General features: G+C 38.4%; 1 long non-coding RNA gene across 1 annotated transcript; it reads right to left on the bottom strand.

Annotated features, from left to right (window-relative positions):
- Window positions 1–4,045: 4,045 nt before the first annotated feature.
- On the bottom strand, window positions 4,046–5,389 carry LOC131236780 (uncharacterized). The gene is made up of 2 exons (XR_009166874.1): window positions 4,818–5,389; window positions 4,046–4,400 (listed from the first exon to the last, which is right to left on the bottom strand). It is a non-coding gene; the product is annotated as an uncharacterized LOC131236780 (long non-coding RNA).
- Window positions 5,390–9,219: the final 3,830 nt, after the last annotated feature.

The following is a 9,219-nucleotide window of genomic DNA, read 5'->3' as shown; positions in this document are numbered from 1 at the left end:
TGCTAGGGCGCTACTGCTACCTCAGCAGTCTCGCCTGTTTTCTTCTTGTCCTTTTTCCAGTTTTCTTTTCTCTTTTCAGCTTCTTGTATCCTTTTTGCTGCTTGATGAATTTTCTGTTTGTTGCCTTAGAAAAAATAAATAAATAAATAAAAATTTCCTAAGCCACAATCATGTGAGAGAGCAAATCAAATTTCTAAAGTTACAAGCTATCTAAGAGAGACTGATTACAACCATGAATGTCAAATCACTACATGTGTGTGCAATCTAATCTATCCATTTGAGTGGGCCAAAACCACATAAATAGTCTTATTTGTCTTGAACCGAACTCAAAACTGAGATCCAAAGACCCCATGAATACCAAACTCATATCCAAAATCAATTGTGGTCAGGTCTTTCAAAACGACACCCCAACCCGGCTATCTTGGTATATTATGGTTATTACAGGACCCAAACCCGAACCAGTCCCATTGACAGCCCTAAATACAAGAATCACATGCACCAGATTCTCAGGTGTGACAAGTTCAGCCCAAGGTTTCCTATTAGAGAGGGGGGACCATCGACCCAAAAAATTCAAGATTATAGCCAGGAATCTCAGGAAAATTTTATTTTTCCACTCGAATATACACAGTCTGGTTTCTCTCGACCGTCAATCTGTAGGCCACTGATCCAAAGGTTAAGATTATCCATATGTATGATGATCCGAACATTTTCTGCTATGGGCCGTGATTACCAAAAACTGCTTTGATCGGACTACCTAGAAATCTAATAATGGGGCCTTATCCTCACCAAATGAGAGCCATTGCCGATTTTGTATGCCACCGGTTAAAAGGCTAGGATCATCAGGACGTTGTTATTTTTTGGATCAAAGCCTATTACTGATGGAAATACCAAATGAGCGGTTTGGATCTCGTCTACGCATGTCATGCCTGCAGAAATGACTGAAAGACTCTTCTTGATTATTGAATCCGCTACCAAACTTTCCACCAGTAACTACCGCCTGCCTCAACTAACCTTACCTACTAGAAGGGTGGGATTTGATTTTTATTATTATTTAGGAGTTGATCAGGTGTCACCCGGGTAACACGTTAGCCTGACCATGGGGCCCACCTTGATGAATGTGTTATATATCCACACCGTCCATCCATTCTTCCATGTCATTGTAGGACGTGGTCCCAAATTTTCATCAGATCCAATTCTCAGGTAGGCCATACCACAGGAAAAAGTATTGATTGAATGCCCACCATTAAAAACTACCAAAGGCCCACCGTAATGTTAGTTTTCCATCCAACCTATTAATAAGGTCAAACAGGAGGGAAAATATACAGATCAGCTTAATCCAAAACTTTTATGGCCCACGATAAATTTTTAATGGTCAATTAACACAGTTTTCAGTGGTGTGGTCCACCTGAGATTTGGATCTGTTTAAGTTTTGGGATCAAGTCTTAAAATGTAATGGAAAAATGGATGGAAAGCGTGGATATACAATAAATTCATCAAGGTGGGCCCTGTATGACCACAGTAATACTCACTAACATGTGACCTCAAAACCATGTAGCTCAATGGGATTGGGACCCGGTGGAATTTAATCGGGCCCGGGCTCATCTCTGCAGATGGCTTAGTAACCTCAAAACCAGGTAGGTCAAATGGCATTAGGACTTGGTGGTATTTAACCGGGCCACGTGCCACCGTGAGAGATGAGCCCGTGAAAAGCATTTAGGTATGTACGTACTTGAGTAGGTAGAGATGGGCACCGGACGACTGGATCCGGCTAACTCTCTCAATCGTTCCGACCGAACCAGATGGGTGATTGGATGTGGTGTTTCCATCCGTTCTTTCATATCATTTTTGGATGTGGTGCCATAATGTAATCATATCCAAATATCAGGTGATCCACACCACAAGAAACTTGGATGCCCATCATTAAAAACTAAGGCCCACTTAAGGCTCATCGTAATGTTAATTTACCATCCAACCTGTTGATAAGGTCAAACAGACCTGGTTGAAGGACAAAATACAAAGATCAGCTTGATCCAAAACTTTTATAACCCACAGCAAAATTTTAATGATCAATCAAGACAATTTTCAATGGTGTGGTATACCTGGGATTTGGATCCACTTAAGTTTTAGTATCAAGCCTTAAAATGAGATGTAAAAATGGATGGAAAGTGTGGATATACAACACATTCATCAAGATAGGCCCTATACGATTAGGTAACACCCACGAGTGTGGGCGTTAGGTAACACCTTATCTCCTCCGGTTACAAGGTTGTTAGGCCGGGGCACATATCGGTGGATGGCTCGGTAAGTTTACAGTAACTTAAGTATTCTAAGAGTTTTAATTGTAGTTTGCTTCTGATTTCTCTCATTATTTGGTATCCTTATTTAAAGGATTATAAATTCATTTATTTTATTCATTAATCAATTTCGAATTTTATAGAATTTATTTTCTATTTTGTTTGCTTTCTTTTTCACAGATTTGAAAAGCCTCTGAAAGGAGTCCAAAGAAATTCTGTAGATTCGGAATAGTTATCCTTTGAAGGAAATACTCAACCTCATCACGTTCATCCTTACGTCAAGAAGTACCAACAATCAAAGATGTACCACAATTAATGGATTATCCAAATCAATTATCAGAAAATTTTTGATCTAATCAATGCAGATTGTCTACTTCAATTGCTATTGATCGAACAGTTTAATGTCATCCAATGAATGAGATATTTTGATGTAAAAGCACTCAATGTCAGGCTTATATGATGGGCAATTCAAATTGATAATCAAACCTTCAATTGATCCAGACCACACATATTTATCCATTGATCGAGTGGTTTAGATAATTGGATCAAAGCTCCTTTTAAAAAAAAAAAAAACAACCATGGTCGATTAAAGGTGTGGCACACATGATGAACAGTCAAAATTAATAATTGGATCTTTACATGATCAGTTAGTACAGATAAATGCATTTTCGAGTTGGGATTCTGAACTACCCATGTATTTTATAATAAACAATCACAACAGAACCATTTGTGAAGTGGGTTCTTTGGTGTTTGGGTGCAAACAAAACCCACTTTGATTGATCATTGAATGAGGAGTGGGCTTGCATCTTGGACTCTCTTAGGTATGGACATGATCACAGTGAAGAAGAAAGAAGAAAACATAGTTGCATTGCAGAAGAAGCCGGATGTCGCAGATAGATTGCCCTGTGGTACGTATGAGTATCAAGTTTGAATTTTGGCAGAGCATTAATGCTACTATGATTGTTAATGGGAAATCAGTTATTTCTATTTTTATTATATGCTTTAAAGGGTTATTTATTTTATAACTAACAAGTAGAGACATGTAGAATTGTTCTATTTCACATTTAGATTTTCAAAGTTTCATATATCTAATTTCCCCTTCATTATGCACTTGGTGAGGCTTGTACCATGGAGGATTCTGCTCCATGATCTTACCTTTTTAATAGGATCAATCATGAAAGCACATCAAGGTGCGGCCCACATGATGGATAATCTATACATATGAAATTGGAAACCTTATCTACTGTGCAAAGATGAATCACCTGTATAATTCCTTTCCCATTCAAAACTTTCACTAAATGGATCTGGATGCATTGAAATAGAATCCATTAGAACTTTAGCAGCTGAATCTGTTTCTTTTTTAAGAACCCAACAGTTTATGCCATGGACCTCACTGTAGGTAGGAGCCATCCAAGAAAACTCTCATATTTATTTTTTTATATAAAAAAAAAAAAAACCAACTTACCTTACTAATACAAAATTTACATTATAGTGACTTAAAAAAAAAAAAAAAAAAAGTTTTTAAAAAGGTACCTCATTAATGAATAAAAATATCATTTCACTACCTTTCCAATACATTTCTTTAACAACTAATTGGACGGGTGTGTGAACAAATGAGTCGACTGCTTGGATGGGTCCCATCGTGATGTTTATGTAACATCCATCTGACCTCCAGCTGCATCACCTGGGGCCGAAAAAATCACCTCCATCTGAATATTCATGATTTTGAACTAACATGGGACGCCCAAAAATAAAACTCTTAGACTGGAAGATCCTAACCCCTTGACTGATGACCATGAATACACTTCAAAGAAAATAATACAACATTGGTCCACATTTAATAAAAGAAGCCTATGATTGTGGGGTTAGGACCCTCCAACTAATAGAATTTGAGGGCATCTCTTATTCATGGTGATGCCTACCATCTGAACGGTCTGGATCATCAAATCAAGATCCTCATGAGGCTCAAACCCTCTATAATTCAGACAATTTCTACCCAGATCATAACATGGCACTTACCAATTTATCCTGCATAACTTACCATCGACAAAACATGCATGAGATCTGAACCGTACATCGGTGTCTTGTCTCTTGGTAGCGTGTAACCTCCAAAATAATACCAATCCATGTTAGATAATAACCGCTGATAAATAAATACGAAAAAAGCTGCAGAGAAAACAGAGTTAGGTATATGCCCCACCACAGATTAATTACAATTCTATTACTGAAAACTGATACATGAATCCCCAAAATCTCTGTCCTTGTTTTCTAATTTGCAATAATGACAACAGTGCCAATACTACCAAAAGACTACAATACTCGTAATACTATCTTCGATCCTACTAAGAAATATACTAATACTACTAATACTAGTAACACTAGTAACAACTACAGTGTTGGTACCAGCACCATTAGTATCAGCAGTACTAGTATTAGCAGCATCAAAATCAGTATCAGGAGTAGTAGTATCAGTAGTAATATCAGCGCTCGTATTTAAAGGAGGATGATGAGAAATACTAGCACCTTTCATGCTTGCTGACGATAAGTAAGAAATAGACATCCATTGCTCTTTCATTCACCGAGGCTGAGTATATTGCTTTTTTAGCGATACTTCAATTGGTGAGGGGGTTCATAGTCATGGGTGTGCAAGAACCATGGTTTTTAGACTCGGTGAGTTGGGTCACAACTCAACCGAGTTGGGAGGGGACGAATTGTGGTGTTGAATTGGACTAGTAGTACTGAATCTGAGTTGACTCGTACGACTCGCATCCTGCCTATCGGTTTTTTAAAACCATGGGAAGAACATGGGTGGAAGCTTCAAATTCTAGCCCAATATATGTTGCTCTCAGGCAAATTGGTGAAATTAACATGTAAGGAATTTCATGGAATGGGATCAATGGAACTTGTTGTGGAATTTGAAGGATCCTGAGAGAGGATGGATCTGAGGAAAAAGGTGGGAGCCCGGGCGACATGCCAAAAGAGAGATTGTAAAGGAATCTGGCAATGGATTGGAGAGATTTATAGAAGAGAAAGAAAGAGAGAGTTTTGAAAAAGGAGGACAGGCAAGGAAAACAGAGATTCCTTCTTGAAGTGGATGTAAGAGGGGAAGAGGATTCAGTGCTGCCCGGGCCTCCCCCGAGACGGTGCGGCCCTTACCGTGGGGCCTACCTTGATATATTTATTTTATATCCATGCTGTCCATCCGTTTTTACGGATTATTTTAGGGCGCTAGATAAAAAATGAAGCAGATCCAAATCTAAAGATAGACAATGCTATGGAAAAGGTGGTGATTGAACACTTGCTATTAAAAACTTCTAGGGCCCACCGTAAAGTTTCCTTAATGTTTATTTTCCATCCAATCTATTGATAAGGTGACAAAAACCTGGATGGAGGTAAAAAACAAATATCAGCTTGATCCAAATCTTTTATGGTCCATGATAAGTTTTTAATGGTCAATCACCTCTTTTTCTTTAGTATGGTCCATCTGAGATTTGAATCTAATTCATTTTTTGTATCATATGCTGAAATAATCTTTTGAAAAGGATGGACGGCTTGGATATAGAATAAATTTATGAAGGTGGGCCCCACGGTAAAGGCTGCACCGTCAGCATATCCGCTCGGATGTAGAAGGTAGATGCGATACTTTACTAATTACTACTGTGGGAGGAAGATACCCTTGCTTGTACTACAACTTTTCTGGTACTAACCCTATCGGTACTACCACGACACCTGCAGTAATGGTAGTACATCATTATAATATCACCAACAGTACCCTTACCAAGGATCCGACCCGATTTTAATAGCTCCGGGTTTCATTTTGGACCCGTTAGAAATTTAGCCGGGTATGGTTCTAGACCTTCGGAAGCATGCTGATTACCACGTACCACCAACCTCGCTGGTGTGTTGACGTCATCAATTTTTGTGAGATATGTGTTATATTCAAACCGTCTGTTTAATCAGCGAGCTTCTTGTAAGGCTTTAGCCAAAAATAAGATTGATCCAAAGACAAGTGAACCATACTACAAAAAGCATCATATGGGCTGACCAGAACACCTGGTGGGTAGCCCGTAGGGGGGAAACCTCCGGCCAATGTCCACGGACTCATACTTAAAATGATCTAAAAAAAAAAGAAGAAGATGGATGGTATGGATAAAAATCATACATCACGGTGGGCCTCACATAGCCATTTCTTGATTCCCACCAACTGCTTATGATTAATTAATGCTAATTGATGCCCAATTAGAGGATTTGAAAATTTCTTTTTGAAGGGTAAGTGGCTCGGGTGGGCCCCACTGCGATGTTAATTTTAAATCTGCCTTGATGTGATGGTAGTCTCCCTATTTTTGACCCAGGACTGAAAATTAGTCCCATCCATGGTTAAGAGGGTCTATAAGATTGAAAGCGGTGGATAGAAAAAGCTCAACCTCCAAACTACTTTCCTTAATGTGGTCCATTTGACTCTTTTATGGGGCCTTATTTTTGGGTCCCAAGCTTAGCCTTGAGTGTGGCATCAAGTGGTGGAGTAGAGTTTACATATTCATCACAGTAGGCCTACACAAATCAAGAGTGCTATAATGAAATTACATATCTAATAGTTAGAGTAGATCTCATATACATATCACGGTTGGCCCTTTCAAAAATCAAGCTTTAGATTTGTGTCCCTGCTGCTCCACTTATTTCCTTCTAAAGTAAGACGTAAAAAAGATTTTTTTTTTTAAAAAAAAAAAAAAGATGAAGAAGAAGAAGAAGAAGATGAGTGGATTAGGTGCAATTGGGCCCCTGGCCTTAGGGCTTACTTTTATGTGTGTTGTATATCCACATTGACCATCCATTTTTCTAACACATTTTAGTGCATGAGCTCAGAAATGAAAGAGATCCAAATCTAAGGTAATCACACCATAGAAAACAATGGTGATTGAACGCTTTCCAATAAATGAATTCTTAGACCCACTTTAGCATTTATATGCCATCCAACTTGTTAATAAGGTTACAAAGACATTGATGAACGGGGAAAATATTCAGCTTGATCCATAACTTTTGTGATTATAAAATGTTTTTAATGGTCAACCACCACTTTTCGTGTGGTGTGGTCCACCTAGGATTTTTATCAACAATGGAGTACTTAGATATTCAATACATACATCAAGGCGGCTTCATAATTAGGGCCGCCCTGTGTTGGGTGAGGCCAAGCCGCACTTAATCGACTCCTTCCAAAAAGATGAGTTTTTGAATCCAACTGATTGAAGCTATAGACTATCTACCTGATAATGTTGAAAATATTAATTTTATATAACATCCAACCCTTTCAATAGGTTAGCCCCATTACCAGGATCACCTAACCCAATTCTCACTAGTATCCACACATCAACCAGTACACACCATATAAAACAATGTTAACACATTGATGAATAGATAAACACAACTCTGGTGCACTCAATAGCTGTTGTGGAATTTTTCAATAGGTAATGCTCACCATTGCTTGTCTAGTAGCCAGGTTGGATTTTCTTTTTTACTCTTTTAAATGGCTGGTTGTTATATACACATGAAAGGTTGGGAGTTATAGACTCGGTAGACCATTACCTCTGGTTTGAGAGCCCGTAGACTTTAAACTTCCTCATTAGGAATAAAAATTACAACCACATGATAATGTGTTTTTATGGGGCCACCATTAGATGCATCATTTCGTTCTAAGTCCATCGCAGAAAAAAAAAAAATAATAATAATAATAATAAATCAAGCTGACTTGATACGATGAGTATATAAAATCTTATTTGACCGTTCGGTGCCACAGCAAAAGGTAGGCATGAGGACAAAAATTAGGCCTATATAGGATTCAAGTAGGCCACAACATAGGGTAATAATTTAGAGCCCTAGCTTTTCATATCCACTTTCGAATAATGATCCACATGGATTAGGTATGGGACTAATCTGTGGTTATTAAATCTAACGTAAGATGACACACCTAATGATAGGGATGAATTTTTTACTAATGCCACTGTGGGGCTAACCCAAGTTGGCCATCACTTTTTTCAAAGTAACTTGAATTTTCTCTCAGCCATTTAGTAGCATTCATTAGCATTAATTAATTAATTATTAAATTAAGGATCTGATACACGTCTGCCTATATATATATATAGATATATATATATATATATATATATATATATATATATATATATATATATGGAAAAGGTTCCATGCAGTCGAGCTCATGGGAACTTCCCATGAGGTCAAGCTGTGTGGGCCCCACCGTGATGCGTGTCGACCATCAACACTGTGCATTTGATGGGTCTCATTTAAATTATGGTATATCCCAAAAATCAGCCGTATATGGATCTCAGGTGGGCCATACCACCTAAAATTATATGAAGACATGCCTAAAACATATAAAAGCACTTGGTAGGGCCCACCTGAAATTTGGATGCATCTGAAATTTCTTCTACCCTTCATCCAAGTGGGACACACATAATGGATGGGCTGGATTTGTAAACCACATATCAGTGGGCCAGCATATGATTATGAATGTTTTAATGGAGGGTAACCCCTCTCAACTTTTGTATGTGTTGTGGCTCACACAAGTCACGGATTGACTTGATTTTTAAGCCCCAAGCCCACCATAGAATGGTGCATCTTACTTATGGGGCAGATGTTTGACACGGATCATGATGGGGCCACACAATCAACCTCATGGGAAGTTCCCATGAGCTAGATAGCATAGAACCTTAAATTAGATGGAAAAACGAATGGACGGTGTGGATAGATCACATACATTCAAGGGGGGCCCAACTGAGTTTACTCTGTACGATAAGATAAGAGCATACTGAGTAACTTACTCATTACGCAATCCAATTTCTAAATTAAGGAACTAATTACACGTCTGCCTAGTTGCGTGTGAGCATCTCTCTCTCTCTCTCTCTCTCTCTAT

The sequence above is a fragment of the Magnolia sinica genome, chromosome 2, assembly GCF_029962835.1.
Source record: "Magnolia sinica isolate HGM2019 chromosome 2, MsV1, whole genome shotgun sequence".
Taxonomy (NCBI): Eukaryota; Viridiplantae; Streptophyta; class Magnoliopsida; order Magnoliales; family Magnoliaceae; genus Magnolia; species Magnolia sinica.
The sequence above is the reverse complement of the archived record's forward strand: the minus strand, read 5'-3'. Positions and strand labels throughout refer to the sequence as shown.